The sequence below is a fragment of the Vipera berus genome (assembly GCF_964194415.1).
Source record: "Vipera berus genome assembly, chromosome: 5".
NCBI lineage: Eukaryota > Metazoa > Chordata > Lepidosauria > Squamata > Viperidae > Vipera > Vipera berus.
The window spans coordinates 91,011,435-91,032,364 of NC_138207.1; positions in this window are offsets into that span (position 1 = coordinate 91,011,435).

A 20,930-nucleotide genomic window follows, 5' to 3' on the forward strand; every position below is an offset into this window, starting at 1 on the left:
TTCATGCCAACAAGTGGCATTAGTTCTCAGGAAGGAGAGGCTACACAAAGCCCAATGAAGGAAGAACAGGATAGCAGGTCAGAAATAATAGGGATAGATGAGAATAGACCTGAAATAAAGAGAGAAGTAACAGAAACACATTAATAAGTGATCCTGAGGAGGTCTGAATGTAGCAATAAAGGCATACCCCTGTTCGATTCACAGCAAGTGGGGTTATAGCATACAGTGTAAGATATGAACCCCGTGATTATCAAGAGATGTTATCATTACTTCAAATAGAAAAAGATAAATGGAAGGACACAATAATGAACTGCAGTATAAGGCAGGAATGTACACAGAGAAAAATTGTTCAAATGTTCAAACAGATATGTTGACTAGACTTTAAATGCAAACAACCATCAAGAACATGTAAAAGCATTTGGGTTAACAACTATTTAGCTTTAAATGGTAGGAGTGTGAGGATAATGATTTAAAGACTAAACAGCTGATTTAATGTAATATAAGGTGGATGTGGATGATGCAATGATAGGAATGACTCAGCAGGGTCTCTGTATCCCTTTAAGAGCCTGAGTATAAAAGGGAAGGCTTTTCTGGAGTGTTTCTCTCTTGTCAGTTTCCTGCTATATTGGAGTTTGCTCTATTCCCACGTGTATGTATTTTGTTCCTGGTGTATATTGTAGATAGCATAATATAAACCACTGTGTTTACTCCTGGATTATCTCCGAGCAATAAGACTGTGCATGCTCTGACAAAATAAAAGTATTTGTATTTTTGTTCTTTGATCAAAGCAGTCAATTTAACCATCTCTGTTAATTCCATCAACTTTTGCAGCCATTTGTCCATTGTTGGGATCGAAATATCCTTCCATTTCTGTAGTAGTCTTGCTGCTGTCAACACACATAACATCAAAGTTCCAAAAAAACATATTTCCAAGCCTTTTTTCTATTAAACTCAAAAAAAAAATCTCTGGTTTTCTCTTAATATTCATTTTAAGAATTTTCTGTATTAGAATATGAATCCTACTCCAATATTTCTTTGCTTTATTACATATCCACCATAAATGATAAAGGGTCCCTTCTTTCAAATTTCCAACATTCATTTGAAATTTGAAGTTGAAGTTGCCAGAACCTTGGGGGAAAGTGACCACATCATGCTGAAATTCAATATAATGCAAACACAAAAAATAGAAAATAATCCAACCAGTGTCTTAAACTTCAAAAGAGCTGATTTTAACAAACTCAGAGAGAGCCTAGGAAAGATTTCATTGATGAAAATCCTAAAGGGAAAAACAATGCAAGAAGCATGGGAAATTCTGAAAAATATGATACTAAAAGCCCAGTCCAGCACAATAACACTAAAAGAAAAACACCAAGAAATTCAAGAAGAAACCAGCATGGCTGCACAAAGCTCTCTCTGACAAACTGAAAGACAAAAAGGACAAGTACAAAAAAATGGAAGAGGGGCACATAACTAAGGCCGATTATTAGCAGACAGCCAGAACATGCAAAGATGAAATCAGGAAAGCAAAGGCTCAGAATGAAAAAAGACTTGCAACAGAAATCAAGGACAATAAAAAAAAGTTTATTTCAACATATTAATAAGAAAAAAGTCAAGGAACTGTAGGTCCACTAAAGAGAGAAGATGGCAAGGAAGTAACAGGCAGTAGGGAGAAAGCAGAGCTGCTTAACTCATTCTTTGCATCAGTCTTCACACAAAAAGAAATTATAGCCCAAGATAGCAAAAAAAAAAAAACCACTGCAAAAGACAAACTAGAAACAAAAATTAAAATCAAAATTAGCAAGAAAATGGTAAGAGAACACCTATCCAACCTTGACAAATATAAATCACTGGGACTCGACAGATTACATCCCAGAGTTCTGAAGGAGCTGGTAGATGTTATCTCAGAACCATTGCATTATATCTTTCAAAAATCCTGGAGCACCGGGAAGTACCTGAGGATTGGAAAATGGGTGATGTAGTTCCCATCTTCAAGAAAGGGAAAAAAAGAGATCCAGGAAACTACAGACCAATCAGTCTAACATCAATACCTGGAAAGATCCTGGAAAAGATAAACAAAAAAACAAAGTGACAAAATTAGTGGACCAGGGGAATGCTGTGGATAGAATTTCCTTGGACTTCAGTAAAGCATTTGATAAAGTAGACCACAACTTACAGTTGCAGGAGTTGGATATTTCTGGACTAGTGAAAAGAAGGACTAGGAGTGACATGATAACAATGTTCCAGTATTTGAGGGGCTGCAACAAAGAAGAGGGAGTCAATCTATTTTCCAAAGCACCAGAAAGCAAGATGAGAAGCAATGGACGGAAACTAATCAAGAGAGAAGCACCCTAAGGAGAAATTTCCTAATAGTAGGAATGATTAATCAGTGGAACGACTTGCCTTCAGAAGTTGCGGATGCTCCAAGAAGAGACTGGACAGTCACTTGTCTGAAATGGGGTAGAGTCTCCTGCTTGAGGAGGGGGCTGGGCTAGAAGACCTCCAAGGTCCCTTCCAACTCTGTTATTCTGTTATACCTGAACTAAGAAGAGTTCTACTCCACACAAGCTGTGAAAGCAGAACTAGGAAGGGGAAAGAGATTCTCTCAGGGACAGTCTCCTCATCCAAAGTGAAGATGGTCCTTAGTGTCATTCTGGAAAATATTGCACTCAAGAGCATGCATTTTCAATTATCTTCAGAAGACAGTATATACCCGTGATGGCAAAACCCGCCTCCTGCCTGCCCCTGCTCTGCTCCCCGTCCACCCCCACCCGACCGCAGGGCCACCCACCACCTCCATGACCCACCACAGCCAGGCGGCCCTGCAGCACCATGGTGGCCACACCCTCTGCCTGCACCCCGCAGCATCATCTACGCAGGGCTCTGAGTGCCGCCTCTGGCATGTGTGCCATAGGTTCGCCACCACTGGCATATACCTTAACTAGACAGAATCAACCCAGGGAAAGAGGATCTGTTAGTTTACTGACCGTGTTAGGTATGATTATATTGTTGCAATGTCAACAGAGTTATTATTGTTTATGGCTTTTATTTTATAAATGTGAAAATATAAGGAGGCATATAAAATTAAAATTCATTTAGTGATACACTTACATGCACACATGTTTCACACCCACAACAAAGCACCCTTAAATGAATAGAGAAAATTTCTAATACTTGGGTTGTGTAAGGTCCAGTGAACTCTTCAAAACCATTTCACCGCCCTGAGTCCTTCGGGAGAAGGGCGGTATACAAATATAATAAATAAATAAATAAAATAAATAAATAAAATAAATTTCTGAATTGTGTGCTGCCTTCCTGTTTCATGTGTTTTCACATAGTTATAAATGTCTACGTTTTGTCAGAGAAAAGTTTGGATGAAATGTCTCCCAAATCACATTGAACTAGGAGCCTTCAGTACAAGCATTGCAATAATATCTACCTCTTGAGATGAAAAAACCAGAAGTCAGCAAGGTATCCTCTCTCAAGAGCACACTACCAGATATACAATATCCCCAATACCAAATGTAAAATTCATCAAAAGGAAATGGAATCATGACAGAATGCAACAGTTGTTCCCTTCCCATCAAATATAGACAGCTTTTGCATTTAAAAAGTTGGCAAACCAACATGAGAACCTGTTTGCTTTCTCCTGCCCAGCTTTCAGTGGTGCATGCCAGATCATCACATTTTTGAAGTCAGAATGTTTATATGATGTGGTTTACCACATGGTGCTTCACACATCTGCCAATTATGGCTAAATTGCTCTTTGATACATATGAAAGCAGTCCTTAACCATATGAAAAAATGGATAAGAGTACCGCCATCCATTTTGGTGTGAATAGATTGGTTATCCTATTTTCTTAGCAAGTTACTTCTTCAGTCACTTGCTCGGAAAGCCATGAGGTTATGAATAAGAGATAGGAGTGAAAGACAAAGGGAAATTGTCTGACCTGGCCTCTCATTCTTTAAGCAGACTCTACTTTTTGGCAGGCTAGACAGCTCCACTTCAGACTAAATTGGAAAAAATCAGTTTTGGGATTTTTGCTTATTTCTGAAACCATTTTTTTCCTCTACAAATTCCTAAGTAAAATATATCACAGGTTTCAGTCTCCATAAAAATTGGAGTATTTTTATTTTAATTTGAAAACAATTTTGGGGTCTCTGATAAGGATCCAAGTAGGAGGTGCAGCTGGGTCATCCATCCTGAATGGCAGACAGAATTCTATCTGCCAAGATCTGAAATGAGAAAGTAAATATTGATGAAGTCCAAAGAGGAAGAGTTCTCCACTAAGCTTCCACTGCCATACCTTCAATAGTTCTCTAGAAAAAAACAGCAGAGAAGCTAGGTTGGCACCTCTAGGGAATGCACCCATCCCTCCCTCCATATTCATAACACTGAATATAAAATGCCAGAGAAGTGATCAATCTTACTTTGACGGAAAGTAGCTTCATTTGTTAGTGCAGAATGGGAAGGGGGCTGTTCTGATGCATTTACTGATTCTTCAAAATACATTTCAGTGCATTGGCTTTGCCACTGCTCATTTTGTTGCGATATCAATGTGATATATAAAATAGGAGAAGGATCTCACCCTCAATTTCCATTTCTCTGGATTTTCGTATTCTATTCCTTCAATTTCTATTCACAGGTCTTTGTTTCCTGTCCCTGGTAAATTGATATCAAAACTATCTACAATTCAAAAATTATTTTCAGATGTATTGTGGCTAAACCAGATACCTTCTATACCAGATAGATAGATAGATAGATAGATAGATAGATAGATAGATAGATAGATAGATAGATAGATAGATAGATAGATAGATAGATAGATAGATAGATAGATAGATAGATAGATAGATAGAGATACTGGAGAGAGAGAGAGAGAGAGAGAGAGAGAGAGAGAGAGAGAGAGAGAGAGAGAGAGAGAGAGAGAGAGAGAGAGAGAGAGAGAGAGAAATAGATACAGATACAGATACAGATACAGATACAGGTACATAGAGATAGAGATAGAGATAGAGATAGATAGATAGATAGATAGATAGATAGATAGATAGATAGATAGATAGATAGATAGATAGATAGATAGATAGATAGATAGATAGAAATTGAATTTTTCTAATTGTTAATCATCATATTGAAATAAATAAATTTCTTATCAAAAATTATTTGGTACTGTATTCATACCTTCTAAGATAAAGAACCCCTGGTTGCACAATGGTTAGAATACAGTATTGTGAGGTAACTCTGCCCACAGCCTGGAGTTTGATCCCAATAGGCTCAAAGTTGACTTAGCTTTCCATCCTTCTGAGGTTAATAAAATGAGTACCCAGATTGTTAGAGGCAATATGCTGACACTGTAAATTGTTCAGAAAGTTCTGTAAAGCACTATGGAGCAATATATATAAGTCTAAGTGCTATTGCTATTTCTAAAAGAGCCAGTATCTAGTAGTTAAGGCACCAGGAGACTGTGAGTTCTAATCCCATCTTAAGCATAAAAGTTAGCTGGGTGACTTGGGCCACTCACTCTCTGCTCATGTTGTCAGGTATGGATGACAAGTCAGTTGGTCAATTCCTGGCACAACCAATGGATTAACACTCAGTTCACACACCTCAAAAACAAAACAAAACAAAAAACCCCAGACACTGGATTTATGAGAAAATGCTGGGAAGAAAAAAACAATTTCTTCTAAGATATTAGCTGTTCTACTCAGTTGTATCTACCATTTAATACATTTCCCCATCTTATCTGAATCATTAATAAAAATGTAATGCATTAAATCTAGAAAGAAGCCTCACAACATTCTATTTGACCTCTCGTTTATATAAAAAACCTTAAATACTTTGATCTCAGTTCTTTGGCCAATTCAGCCAACTAGCAGTAATGTACAGTATACAGATGTCTATTAACCAGCTTTATACTCAGAGTGCCACTGAACTCATCTAATGTTTGGTGATATATTTATAGCATCTTCAGATATATTTATAGCATCTCCACAGTCTACTCAGGAAGTTCATCACTCAAAAACTAAGATTAATTGGACAGAATTATTCTTGATAAATCAATTCTCATCTTTGGTAAACACTGCAGGGGTTCAACATGTATTTTTTAATGTTTACAAGTACAAAAATAAATACTATTATAAACTAAGAAAAATATAAAAAGAAAAAAGAAAAAAGAGATGTGCAAATAGATAGAAAAAAGAAAATAAGAAAAAAATCCGAGCACACCTTCTTCAAATGCCATCCTGACATCATCTTGTGGCCTCTTACTTCCCCATTACACTGAAGGTAGTGTACTCCTTCAGATGACAATCAACAATCATTGGGGGTGACATGTCTGAATTCTCAATGTCATTTTGTAAAGCATCTAATAATGCTATAGTCTTGCAATAGTGGTGAATATCTGTAGCTTAGGTGTAGGATGAGGGTGAAGATCCATTCTCTGAGCTTGGGGGTTGGTTTCTGTATGTTTCAGTATGAGGCTAGGTAACATCTTCATTGGAGTTTAGGGGATGTTAGTGTCAGTGAAATTGTTCTGGGGAGTTTATTGAGTGGGTTAAGTTGTTGATCAGGTGTCTCAGTTTCCTCTGCAGGATTTTTGCTAGTTTGTACATTGGTATTCCAGGTAGAGACACAATTGGGTCTAAAGGGATCCCATTCTTATGTATTTTGGGGAGTCCATAAAAGCTGTGTTTGGAGGACTCTTGTGTTTGCATGTGCTTTCTCTCTAGTGGTGTTAGCTATTTTTCTTTTTTCTTAGGGTGTCTTTTATTTTGTTCTCTAGTTGTTTTGTCACATCATTGTGGATTATTTTGTAGGTGTTGGTGTCATTGATATGGTTTTTGGCTTTGCTGATGTAGCCAATTTTGTCCATTACTACTGTCAGTCTTCCTTTATCTGCCGGTAGGATGATGATGCTTTTGTCTTGTTTCAGTGTCTTTAGTACTCTCTTCTCCTTTTGGCTGAATGTTTCACTTTGTCTGTTGCATTGCATGTTGGGAATGATTCTTTGCCTGATGTCTTCTTGTGTTTCTTGTACAATGCACCAGCCTCATAGGGCTGGACTGGTTCGAGGCCCTGGGCATCAGTGTGACTGGCATCCATCGAACCAAAATAGATGAGCTAGCCTGAGTATGCCAGCAATATGCCAACATGTTCAGTGCAGAGGTGGGGCAGTACAAGGGGGCACCCATTTCTCTCAGCCTTGACCAGACGGTAATGCCCATCCGACTAAAACCACACAGAGTTCCCTTTGCATTGAAGCCAAAGACAGAAGTGGAACTCAACAAGCTAGTGCAGCAAGGAGTGCTCCAACCCATGGGCAGCAGCCAGTGGGAGACTCCAATAGTGACCCCAGTCAAGCCCAATGGGGATGTGTGCATTAGTGCAGATTATAAATGCACTATAAACAAGGCACTGCAGCAGCATGCTTACCCGATCCCTGTGGTAAGCCATATACTCATCTCGCTACAAGGAGGTCGAAACTTTGCTAAGCTAGACCTCACCCAGGCATACCAGCAGCTGCCCATTGACAATGCTACCACCAAGGCACAAACCATAGTCACACATAGAGGGGCGTTCCGGGTGCACCGCCTGCAGTTTGGGGTAAGTGTATTCCCCGGGTTGTTCCAAAGCATCATGGAACGGACACTTAAAAACATACCTGGCATCTGCCCACACTTTGACAATGTCCTGATCACAGGAGAATCAGCAGCGGACCTGGCAGAATGGCTTAGGGCCATTCTTCAACGTCTCTGGGAGGCAGGCTTAAGACTAAAAAAGGACAAGTGCCAAATCAGCGGGGAATCCACAAAGTTCATGGGATTCTGGATAGATGCTGCCGGAATCCACCCATCAGAGACAAAGCTGAAGGCAATTCAACAAGCCTCCAGACCCAAATACAAGGGGGAACTGCAAGCTTTCCTGGGCTTGCTGAATTTCTACCATTCATTCTTGCCACACAAGGCTGTGCTGGCAGAACCTCTTTACCGCCTATTGGACAAAAAGGCACCCTGGGTCTGGTCGAGCACCTATGATAGGGCATTTAAGGCAGTTAAGTCGCTGTTGTCCTCCAGCTCCGTGATGGCCCACTTCAACGAGAAGATGTCAGTAACATTAGCCTGCGACACTTCACCATACAACATTGGGGCAGTGCTAAACCATCAGATGCCAGATGGTCACGAGGCCCCCATTGCATACTATTCCAGAACCTTATCATCGGCTGAGAAGAACTATGCACAAATCGACAAAGAAACTCTCACCATTGTTGCAGGTATTAAGAAGTTCCATGACTTCTTATATGGGTGACCCTTCACCATTTACACAGATCACAAACTGCTGCTTGGTCTTTTCACAGCTGACAAGCAGACTCGGCAGATCCTGTCCCTGTGGATGCTGTGGTGGTCAATCTTCATGGCTGCCTACTCATACAGGTTAGTCCACAAGCCAGGGAGGGAAATAGGCCATGCTGATGTGCTCAGATGACTGCCCCTACCCCAGACGGATCCGGACCCAGCTCCAGCATCGTGTATCCTGGCAATCCAGGACTTACCAGAAACCCTGTTACACACTGGGGATGTAGCAGCTGAAACCGCTGCTGACAGAACACTCAGTCACATTCTCAACTGGGTGTTGAGGGGGATGGCTAGAAACCCGACCAGGCCCCGAGTTCCAGCACTACGCGTGCAGGAAAGATGAACTGTCAGCCCACAAGGGTTGTGTGCTGTGGGGGAGCAGGGTCATGGTTCCACCCAGCCTGCACTCCAGGGTGTTGGATTCCTTACATGAAGGGCACCCCGGAAGTGTGAGGATGAAGGCATCTGGGCCAGAACTATGGGGGCAGGGCACTTTGGGTGGTGGCCAGGGTGACCATGATAAAGGGGACATTGTTGTATTAGGTCATGTTAGGTGATGAGCGCATGGTTAGATGCCACATTGACCAAAAAACAGAGACCGCACAGGGGGTGGATTCTGAGGAAGTACCAGATATTTCCTCAGACACTCAGGGTGACGACATTTACCTGAGTCTGCCCCAGTTTACCGCAGCCACCTCCAGCCAGATGGAGGCATGAAGGTTGGGAGAGTCACCGGCAGCTACAGGCAACGTGAACAGACAGCGTGAGTCTGTTAGACTGGAGCAGGATCATACACCGCTCCGCCCCACCGAGACAGATGCCTCACAGACATTGCACTGGTCCACCAGTATGTGAGGTTCCCCAGCCTACCTCAAGGACTACGAGTGCTGAACAGACTAAGACCCTGATGGTTTGTCCCAACCGTTTCAGCGGAAACATTTGTATTTGGGCAGGAGATTCCAGGCAGTTAATTGGGTGAACACCTGAGGACTTAAGTGTATAAGGACCTGCCATTACCTGTCGTCCGGGCAGTTCTGTTCCTGTTGCAATAAAGCTATGCTATGATGCTATGTTGCTCCTTGCCTGTTGAAGGAACTCACTACATAAAAATATAAATTAGCAAATTGCATGTTCATGGCAGAGTCTGTTCAAATGAGTTCTACAAAGAAAAGCAGACAAACCAGGGAGAGTTCTGAAGCCAGGCTGACCTCATTCCTGTCCTGTCGGTGGATGTCACCTTGATGACTGATAAAATACTGAAAGGGAGCCAGCAAAATCAGAGGAGAAATCAATCCCTTTACACACTTACAGAGCAAGAAAGCACAATCTCTTGTTAAAAGAAAAGTCTTCATCAGGGTCCAGTCCAAGGCATGAATAAACAAAATGGAGACTGCTTTAGAAAGAAGGTTGTAGTTTTTTGAAGAGCAGAGCCAGACAGAAACATGGCTTTGGGAAAGCTGACCACATGTTGGTAGGAGTAGTGGGTTTTTATACTTTCTTGGGCTTTTGAGGTTGTTTCTTGTTTCTGTGGCATGAACTTTGACCTGAGGTTCAGTGTGCTTTCTGGTATTCTAATGGTGATGGGTTAATCCTATTATGTCCCCAAAGCTCATATCCTGCTTCCTTGGGGCTGGGGCTGATGACTATGTCCTGTGTTGGATTTGTTTGGGTGAGGGGTTGTTAATTTTAGGGATTTTTTGTCTTTCTAATCCCATCAGCTCCAAGCTTCCTGGCTCCAGCTTTTCTGAAAGGATTATCACATCTGCATTTCTACAGACCTGGTTTTTGCTGAGTGAAGTTTCTGCCTTTTTAAAGATCTTCTCCATTATTCCTTTGGAGAAATATATTCTGCCTTTTTAATATTCCCAAAAAATATTTCTTCCTTGGGGAGTGGGGGGCTGACTTCCAACACTCTTAGAAGGCAGAGTAGAGACTGGCACCTTTTATATGAGTGTTGTTTTTACTGTATACCTAGTCAAGAATGGGGGGTAACATCTATAGCACTTACCCATTGGGTACTTTGAAAACAAATAGATATATTTATAGTATAATCCAGATTTCTAAAAACAGCAAAGAAAAAGTTGGTTTTTTCTAATATCTTGATCTTGCCTTTCTTTGTTTGATTACAGCCTGAAGATCTTGCAGCTGAAAGCTGTTGCTGGTGTGGTCTGGAGCATGCAATCAGGGATGGATATATAGCTGCACAAGCACCAGGATGTTGATAATAAAGTGAGAAGAATGGGGTGGAGAAGTTAAGTAAATGTGATTGTGCTCTTTTGGATCTGAAGGGTAGGAAAGCAGAAATTTAGTTGGGAAATAAGTTAAATTTTAACTAACTTATATTGTCTTGTAGGAGCTACTCCAGATCAATGTCTGCCTCTTTGGCAGAAGCCAGTAGATTGTGCTGAACCCTTCCCCAGATGAAATGTGTTTTTCAAAATATTACTGAGCTGTTCATTTATGAGAAACTTGAACATTTTGCAGCAACAATTTATCTATCCAATGCGCAAAATGTTCAAGCTTAAAAAGCATTCAAATTCAATTATTAAATGACCTATGGTTTAGAGTGACTTTATAAGGGGTTTGCAATTTCTAGCTGTGTTTTTTTCCAAAACAAACTGAAATATAAGGTATATATCTTATTATCTGCAATATGTAAGCAGTTAAGTTTTTTTACCAATCTTTTATACCAGGATGGCTTTTCAAATATAGATCCATGAATTCTCACTTTGCTTTAGTCTTTTAGGTAAATCTTGGGCTGAGGAGAGATAGACCCCAACAGTTGTACTTTTCTTAATCTCTTGATGGATGGATATATGTATATATAAGGCAGAGTGGCTCCCCAGAATTCAGCCTACTACTACTTGACCAGGAATAAATCCCATAAGTCAACAATCCAGCTACAATCACTATAGCATCATTTGATGGATTTGATGATGCAACAGAAATCAAGGACAATAAAAAAGGTTTTTTCAACATATTAATAACAAGAAAAAAGTCAAGGAAATTATAGGTCCACTAAAGAAAGAAAATGACAAGAAAGTAACAGGCAGTGGGGAGAAAGCAGAGCTGCTTAAAACTCATTCTTTGCATCAGTCTTCACACAAAAAGAAATTATAGCCCAACATACCAAAAAACCTACTGCAAAAGACAAACTAGAAACAAAATTTAAAATAAGCCAGAAAATGGTAAGAGAACACCTATCCAACCTTGATAAATATAAATCACCGGGACTCGACAGATTACATCCCAGAGTTCTGAAGAACTGCAGGTATTATCTCAGAACCATTACACCATATCTTTCAAAAATCCTAGAGCACTGGGGAAGTACCTGATGATTGGAAAAGGGCTGATGTGGTTCCCATGTTCAAGAAAGGGGAAGAAAAACAAACCCAGGAAACTACAGATCAATCAGTCTAACATCAATACCTGGGAAGATCAAAATCAAAAAACAGATCTGTGAACAACTAGAAGCAAACAAAGTTATAACCAGTAGCCAGCATGGGATTTTCAAAAACAAATCATGCCAAACCAGTCTTATTCCATTCTTTGATGAAGTGACTAAATTAGTAGACCAGCAAAACGCTGTGGACATAGTATACTTAGACTTCAGTAAGGCATTTGACAAAGTAGACCACGACCTGCTACTTAGTAATCTAGAAAAAGGTGGGATAGACAACAACACCATCAGATGGATCTGTAGCTGGCTGACAAACCATACTCAGCATACTCCACATGGAGAGAAGTAAGCAATGGGGTACCACAAGGCTCTGTCTTACACCCAGTACTCTTCAATATAGAATAGAATAGAACTGGAAGGGACCTTGGAGATCTTCTAGTCCAGCCCCTTGCCCAAGCAGGAGAACCTCTACCATCTCAGACAAGTGACTGTCCAGCCTCCTCTTGAAAATCTCCAGTGATGGAGTGCTCACGATTTCTGGAGGCAAACTGTTCCACTGGTTAATTGTCCTCACTGTCAGGAAGTTTCTCCTTAATCCCAGGTTGCTTCTCTCTTTGATCAGTTTCTAGTCATTTTTTCTTCTTTTGCCCTCTGGTGGCCCCCTCTTCTTCTCAAATACTGGATTACTGCTATCATGTCTCCCCCATCTCTTCTTTTCTTTAGACTAGCCAAACCCAAGTTCTGCAGCCATTCTTTGTATGTCTTAGTCTCTAGGCCTTTAATCATCTTTGTTGCTCTTCTCTGAATTTTTTTCAAACTCTCAACATCTTTTTTGTGATATGGTGACCAAAAGTGGCTGCAATATTCCAGGTGTGGTCTTACTAGGGTTTTATAGAGCAGATGTCAGATCCCCAAACCCTTTGTTATACCTGCATATGTGTCCTTGATTGGGGCCTGCCATTCTGCTGGGAGGTGGGCGGGACTTGTTTGGGATAACCTTCGCTTTCTACCCTTCCTCTCCCACCTTTATCCATTTGAGAGAATGGATATTAGGGAGACAGTTATGGAGAAGCAAAAATGGAGAAGGCTTTGAAATGCATGCCAACTTGTGCCTATTACCCAAACATCATACCACCTGTGGATTTGCTGGATTTCAAATGGACATTATGACTTTGGTGGAAGGAGAAAGATTGCTAGTTTAACTAATCCCATTTGAGATTTTCCCCAGATCTCACCTTGACTTTCCTACTGCCACTAGCCCCTAATAAAAGTTCCTTTTGAGACAAAGCCTTTTTCAAGAGTTTTGCTTTCTTGGGTGATTAGCTGAGGTGGGTCCTTACAGCAGTACTAATACTTCATGTGATCTTGATTCTACGTCTCTGTTTATGCATCCCAGGATTGTATTAGCTTTTTTGGATGCTGCTGCACACTGCTGACTCATAGCCAAATGATTGTAATATCTTCATTAATAAATTATATGAGGGAATAGAAGGGGAACTCATCAATTTTGCAGATGACACTAAACTGGCAGGAGTAGCCAACACCCTAGAAGACAAACTCAGGATCCAAAAAGATCTTAACAAACTTGAACAAAGGGCCTATCCAACAAAATGAGTTTTAATGTGGAGAAAAGCAAAGTTTTACATTTAGGCAGGAAAAATCAAAGGTTTAAGTGCAGATTAGGCAAGATCTGGCTCAAAAAGAGCAACTGTGAGAGGGACCTTGGAGTCCTAGTGGACGATCACTTGACTATTAGCCAGCTGTGTGCAGCAGCAGCCAAAAAAGCTAATACAATCCTGGGTTGGATAAACAGAGGTATAGAATCAATATCACACAAAGTATTAATACCGCTTTATAAAATCCTGGAATACACACCTGGAATACTGCAACCAATTCTGGTCACCATACTACATAAAAGATGTTGAGACTTTGGAAAATGTTCAGAGAAGCGCAAGTAAGATGATCAAACATATGAAAACTAAAACATATGAAGAACGGCTGCAAGACTTGGGTCTGGCTAGTCTAAAGAAAAGAAGAAATAGGGGAGACATAATAGCAGCATTCCAGTACTTGAGAGGCTGCCACAAAGAAGAGAGTGTCACATTATTCACCAAAGCACCAGAGGTCAGGACAAGAAACAACGGTTGGAAATTGAACAAAGAGAGGAACAATTTGGAATTAAGGAGAAACTTCCTAACAGTGAGGATAATTAACGAGTGGAACAGCTTGCCTTCAGAAATCATGGGTGCTCCACCACTGGAGAATTTTAATAAAAGACTAGACAGTCACTTGTCTGAGATGGTATAGATTCTTGGGGGACTTCCAGGTGGCTCTTCAGTGGCGCAGACAGTAAGGATCGACCGCCAGCCCCCGATCTCGTTAAAGCCGCAGAGCAGCGATGATCAGCTGTTCTGCAGCTTGAAAACCCTTCCCCTCGGGCGAAGAGGGGAAGGGGAGCGTTCTGGGTAGGGGTAGAGCTCCCCTAAAGCCCTAGAATATTTATTCTGGGGCTTGAATGGTGAGAGCTCCCCCGAAGCCCGGAGATACTCCAGATTGGAGGACTTCTCTGCTTTTAAGCAGAGCAAGACACTGAATCCACTCCTGCTGGATTTGATTGTTATCTTGAGCAACTGAAGCAGGCAGAGCGGATGCGGGAGCTGTATAATTAGCAAGTATAAGACTTTAACTCTGGAATCTCAACTTTCTTTCTGTTTTAACGATCGTCTTAAAAGGAAGGGGAAGATGGTGCCTGAGTGATTCTTTGTAACAAGAATTGAAAGTGCTTGGCTGGTGAGAGACGAAAGTTAATTGGGTGTTAAAATGGCTTCTAAACCACCCAGAGTTTCTACTTCAAGAAGTGCAGGAGCATCACCAATCAGCAACAGTCTGTATTACAGACTTTGATGCCACCCCCCCCCCGCAGCACCTACACCTGCATTGACATTAAAAGATTTACAAGATGCTTTACAAGATGCTTTAAAAAGTCAATCTGAGCAAATACCTAAGCAAATGGCAGAGCTTATTGATGAGAAAAATAAGGAAATATGAGAGGACATTTTATTGGCGTTTCAGGGGCTGGCAGCTTGTATTGAGTGTCTGGATGAACGTGTGGAAGAAGTGAATCAAAATAATTTGAGATTGAGGCTAAAATGTCTGAAACAGAGAATAAAATGGATAAGATTGACAATGATGTGGTAATGATACAATACAGAGACATGGAGTTTGCCCTGAGGATAAGAGGTTTGAAAGAGGATTCAAAGGAAAATTTGAAGGAGATTTTAGCAGAAGCTCTGGAACCGATTTTGGGCTGTCAAGCTGAAGATGTTATGGTGGATATAGATAAAATATTTCATGTTAACTCCTGGATTGCCAGGCAAAGAAAATTACCAAGAGATGTGGTAGTTTATTTCACAAAGAGATCAATTAGAAATGTGATTGTTCAAGCTTTTTACAGTAACAGATTTAAAGTGGCTGGTCAAGAGGTTTTGATTCTGAAAGAAATTCCTCCAAGAATTTTAAGGAAAAGGAAAGAGTTTGCTTTTTTGGCAGATGAATTAAAGAAGAGGCAGATCCAGTTTAGATGGGAGATACCAAATGGATTGGTGGTGAACTACATAGGTACAAGATATCGTCTTAATACAGTTTTGAAGGCACGAGATTTTTATTGCAATGTACTGAAAGCAGGTTCACCGCCATCCCCGGAATTTAAAAGAAGGAAGGAAGAAGGAGTGAGACAGGCACAAATGGAAAATATACAGGGAGATGCAGAAACTATTTCATTGATTGCAAAAGAAGCTCAGCAAACTTTGGAAATTGTGCAGCCCCAGGGATCATTAGAAGAATCTAAGACTCAAAGAGTGACATGGGCTGCAGCTAGATGAAAGCAACAAGAACAAGAACAACACAAATCTATAACTACAACTCAAGAATTTACTTATAGTGAAGCAGTGGGAGGTGCGCAACCAAAGAGGCAGGTGCGTGAGGTTCTGCAAGACGCGCTCCAAAAGCTTCATGTCACAAAAGATGGTGACAAAGTTTCTAACTTGGGATGTTAATGGTTTAAATTCACCACAAAAGAGAAAGAAAATATTTCAGTATTTGACACAATTTAAAAATGATGTTACATGTTTGCAAGAGACGCATATTCGTGTATCTGATCAAAAATATTTGATAAATTCTAGATTGGGTACTCAGTTTATTACATCTGCTTCAGAAAAGAAGAATGGAGTAGTTATCTATGTGAAGAAGGATTTATCAACTAATTTAATTAAAGCAGATAACCAAGGAAGATATATTATAATTGAACTTTTAATAGAAGGGCAGAAAATACTTTTAATTGGACTATATGCATCTAATCAACAGCAAGGAGAATTTTATAAATTTTTACATAATAAAATAATTCAATGGGATTATAAATCATGTATTTTGATGGGAGATTGGAATGGAGTGCTGGATACACAGAAAGATAAAAAAGGACCTTTTAAAAACACATCAAATCATGCTAGATTGCCTAAATCTTTTTTTGATATGAAAGATCATTTGGAATTGAGAGATGTCTGGAGAGAACGAAACGTGGATGAAAAGGATTTTACTTTTTTTTCTGATAGACATCAATTTTTTCCCAGGATTGATTTTATATTGACTACTAATGATTTCTTTTCCAGGCTTAAGAAAATTAAGATATGTCCAAGAACTTTATCAGACCATAGCCCAGTATGGATGGAGTTGGACAAGGGAAAGGGAGATAGGAGGTCTTGGAGGTTAAATGAAAATTTGTTTAAATTTGGAGGAATGGCAAAAGGGTATTAATAAATTTGTCTGGGCAGGGAAAAGGCCACGAGTTAAATTTAAGATTATGCAGGATACGCGTGAGAGAGGTGGTCTTAAAATGCCTAATCTTAAACTATATTATGAAGCTGCTGCCTTGTCAGCGATAAGTGATTGGATTAATTTAACACAAGTGAGATTATTAAATCTTGAAGGCCATGATTTGTTATTTGGCTGGCATGCATATTTATTGTATGATAAGAAGGTGGATAATGTGTTCAAGGTACATATTTTAAGACATGCTCTGCTGCGAGTTTGGAAAAAGTATAGACATAAGTTAAATTATAAGATACCTATATGGGCAATACCGAAACACGCAATAGAAAATATAAGTGTTGGGTTTAAACATGATGTGACTACATATAAGGAAATTTTAAGTTTGGAAAGGAATGTATGGCATTTGAAGCCGTATAATATCTTAAGAGAAGAAAAGATTGTACAAACTTGGTTCCAGTATGGGCAATTACAGGCCAGGTGGAAAGAAGACCAGAAAATTGGTTTTTCAATGACTGATGAAAATCTGGTAAAGCAAATTAGAGATCAAGGTCAAGCACATATTAAAAGGATATATCTTGCATTGATAGAAATTGATTCAGAGACAGAACTTGTTAAAGACTGTATGATAAAGTGGGCTCAGAATTTTCAAGAAGTCATTACAATGGATACTTGGGAAAAGATTTGGGTGAGAAATGTAAAATTTACGCAAGCTCAAAACTTAAGAGAGAACCTTTATAAAATGTTTTATAGGTGGCACTTAGATCCTAAAAAATTAGCAAGTATGTATCCGAACTGCCAGCCTAAATGTTGGAGGTGTGCTGGTGAAGATGCAACGTATTTTCATATATGGTGGACCTGTAAAAAGTTTAAAGCTTTTTGGATTAAAATCTAGTGGAAGGATAAAGTTTTGTCCGCAATTGTTTTTACTGGGCATTATTACTGATACTACTGTTGTGGACACTAAGTTGATGTTGAATTTTATTACGGCAGCAAGACTTTTAGTTGGGCAATATTGGAAGAAGGAAGAACTGCCGACTATAGAAGAATGGACTTTAAAAGTTTCCAACCTGGCGGAAATGGCAAAGATCTCGGCGTACTTGAAAGACCATTCGCAACAGAGATATATTGTGGAGTGGAAAAAATGGATTGATTATATCCAGAATAAATATGGGACTAAAAAGTTTCATCTAGCATTTGAATAAGTATTGATGTGATATTTACATTGCTTGTAGTTATTTTATAAGAGTTAAAGTGCGATAGATTTAATAGTTTATTGTTGTTTGCATAAGGTAGATTATGATTGTTTGTATTTTTATACCCTGTATTTAGCTCTGGGAAGTCGGGGAGGGGGGAGGGGAGGGGAGGGGAGGGAGGGGTTGGGGAGGGTTGGGGAGGGGGGAGGGGGTTGGGAGGCATTTTGTGTTGTTAAAAATAAAATGTATTGTAAAACTTTTCAATAAAAAAAAGAAAAGAAAATTTGTTTAGATATGAAGAAAATGTGGAAGAATGTAAAAAATATATGAAAGAATTTTTTATAACAAATATGCATAAAAGTACTTCTATTGAAATGGTTTGGGATGCAAGTAAAGCTTATATGAGAGGAGTGTTAATATATTTGAATAATAAATATAGATGTAAATTGGAATATAAGCGCAAAGAGCTTGAGGAGGAAATAAAGATGAAAGAGAAGGCTTCTATATTGAACCCATCTAATAAGAGGGTGAAAGAAGCAATTAATCTGTTAAGAGGGCAGTTTAATATGTTGATGGCAGACCAAGTGGCAACTAATTTACAGTATGCTAAACATAATACTTTTTGCAATGCTAATTAGCTTATCTGTTAAGGAAAAAACAAAAGTTACGTAATATAGATAACATAGAATATAAGGGTAAAGAGGTGTTTCAGCAAAATTTTATTAAAAAGGCTTTTGCTGAATTTTATTCTCAATTATATGTTAGGGATGTAACTCAAGGTCTAGATATAGATAGATATTTACAAGGTGTGAATATCCCTGTACTTACACAAGAGGAAAGGGAAGGAATGAATCAATTGATAACTGTTGAAGAAATTATTTTAGCAATTAAACAATTAAAAGTGGGTAAGGCACCTGGAACAGATGGTTTGACAGCCATTTATTATAAAAATTTACAAATAGAAATGGTGGAACCTCTAAAAGAATTATTTAGAACAATTCAGTCTGGAGAAGAAGTTCCTCCTTCATGGAAAACAGCTTTTATAACATTAATTCGAAAGGAAGATCAAGATCTTACTCAAACTAAAAATTACAGACCAATATCGCTTTTAAATACTGATTATAAGATATTTGCTAAAATCTTAGCAAATAGATTAATGAAGGTTATGCAGCAAAAGATTCATAGTGATCAAACAGGATTTATAAGTGGTAGACAAATGAAAAATAATGTGAGACATATTGTAAATTTATTAGAATTTTTGGAAAAAAATAATCAAGTCCCCACAGCGCTGATTTTTTTGGATGCTGAAAAGGCCTTTGATCAATTGAATTGGCAATTTTTATTTAAAGTATTGGAGAAGATGGAGTTTGGGGATAGGTTTTTACAACCTATCAGGGCAATATATCAGAAACAAACAGCTCAAATAATAATTAATGGTAGTTTAACAGAGGCTTGTAAAATTGAAAAGGGTACAAGACAGGGATGTCCGTTATCACCTTTGTTGTTTGTTTTAACATTGGAAATATTATTGATCAAGATACGTGATTCAAATAAGATAAAAGGAATTAAAATAAAAGATCAAAATTATAGATTAAGGGCGTTTGCGGATGACTTGGTTATTACATTAACTCAACCGACTTTGTTGGTTGTAGACTTGATGGAGATAATTTTGCAAAATGGAAAAGTTTCTGGATTTAAGATAAATAGGCAAAAAACTAAAATACTGTCTAAAAATATGACTATAGAACAAAAGGAAGTTCTAGAAAAAATAACAGGATTTGAAATTGTTAAAAAGATTAAATATTTAGGGGTATATATTTCAGTTTCAAATGTGAAATTATATCAAAATAATTATGAATTGTTATGGTTAAAAGTACAAAAAGAGTTAGATAGTTGGAGAAAATTACAATTGTCTTTATTGGGAAGAATTGCAGCAGTGAAAATGAATGTCTTACCAAAATTTTTATTTTTGTTTCAAATGATACCTATACTCAAAAAAGATTCAAATTTGGAAGAATGGCAGAAAGGTATTAATAAATTTGTTTGGGCAGGGAAAAGACCGAGAGTAAAACTTAAGATAATGCAAGATGTACGTGAAAGAGGTGGTCTTAAAATGCCCAATTTTAAATTATATTATGAGGCTGCGGTTTTATCATCAATTAGTGATTGGTTTAATTTAACTCAAGGAAGATTACTGATTATTGAGGGATGTGATTTATTATATGGTTGGCATGCATATTTGTTGTATGATAAGAAGGTGGATAATATCTTTAAAACTCATATATTAAGATATGCTCTGTGGCGAGTTTGGAAAAAATACCAATATAAGTTAAATTATAAAATACCAATTTGGGCAATACCTAAACATGCAATAGAAAATATAAGTGTGGGATTTAAACATGATGTGACTACATATAAAGAAATTCTTAGAATGGAAAGGAATGTATGGCAATTAAAGTCGTTTAATATTTTAAAAGAAGAAAAAATAGTTCAGACCTGGTTTCAGTATGGGCAGTTACAAGCTAGATGGAAGGAGGATCAGAAAGTTGGTATTTCGACAACCGATGAAAATTTGGTTAAACAAATAAGAGATCAAAGTCCAGCGCATATAAGGAGGATATATACAGTAATGCACTGATAGAAATAGATTCAGAAATGGAACTTGTTAAAGATTGCATGATAAAATGGGCCCAGAGGTTTATGTTTTTAAAATGTATTTTAAAACTTTTCAATAAAAGAAAAAATGGTATAGATTCTCCTGCTTGAGCAGGAGGCTGGACTAGAAGGCCACCAAGGTCCCTTCAAGCTCTATTCTATTCTATTCTATTCTATTCTATTCTATTCTATTCTATTCTATTCTATTCTATTCTATTCTATTCTATTCTATTCTATTCTATTCTATTCTATTCTATTCTATTCTATTCTATTCTGATTCATATACAGTAGGTTACATGCACCTGTTTTAACATATGCCAGCAAAACATGGACACTAACGTCACAATTGATACAAAAGGTACGAGTGGTGCAAAGAGCCATGGAAAAATACTTGCTAAGCATCATAAGACTAGATAGATTAGAGAACAAACAAAAGTATATGATATCATCAAGAGAGTAAAAGAATTGAAATGGAAATTGGCTGGTCACATAGCAAGAAGAACTCATTA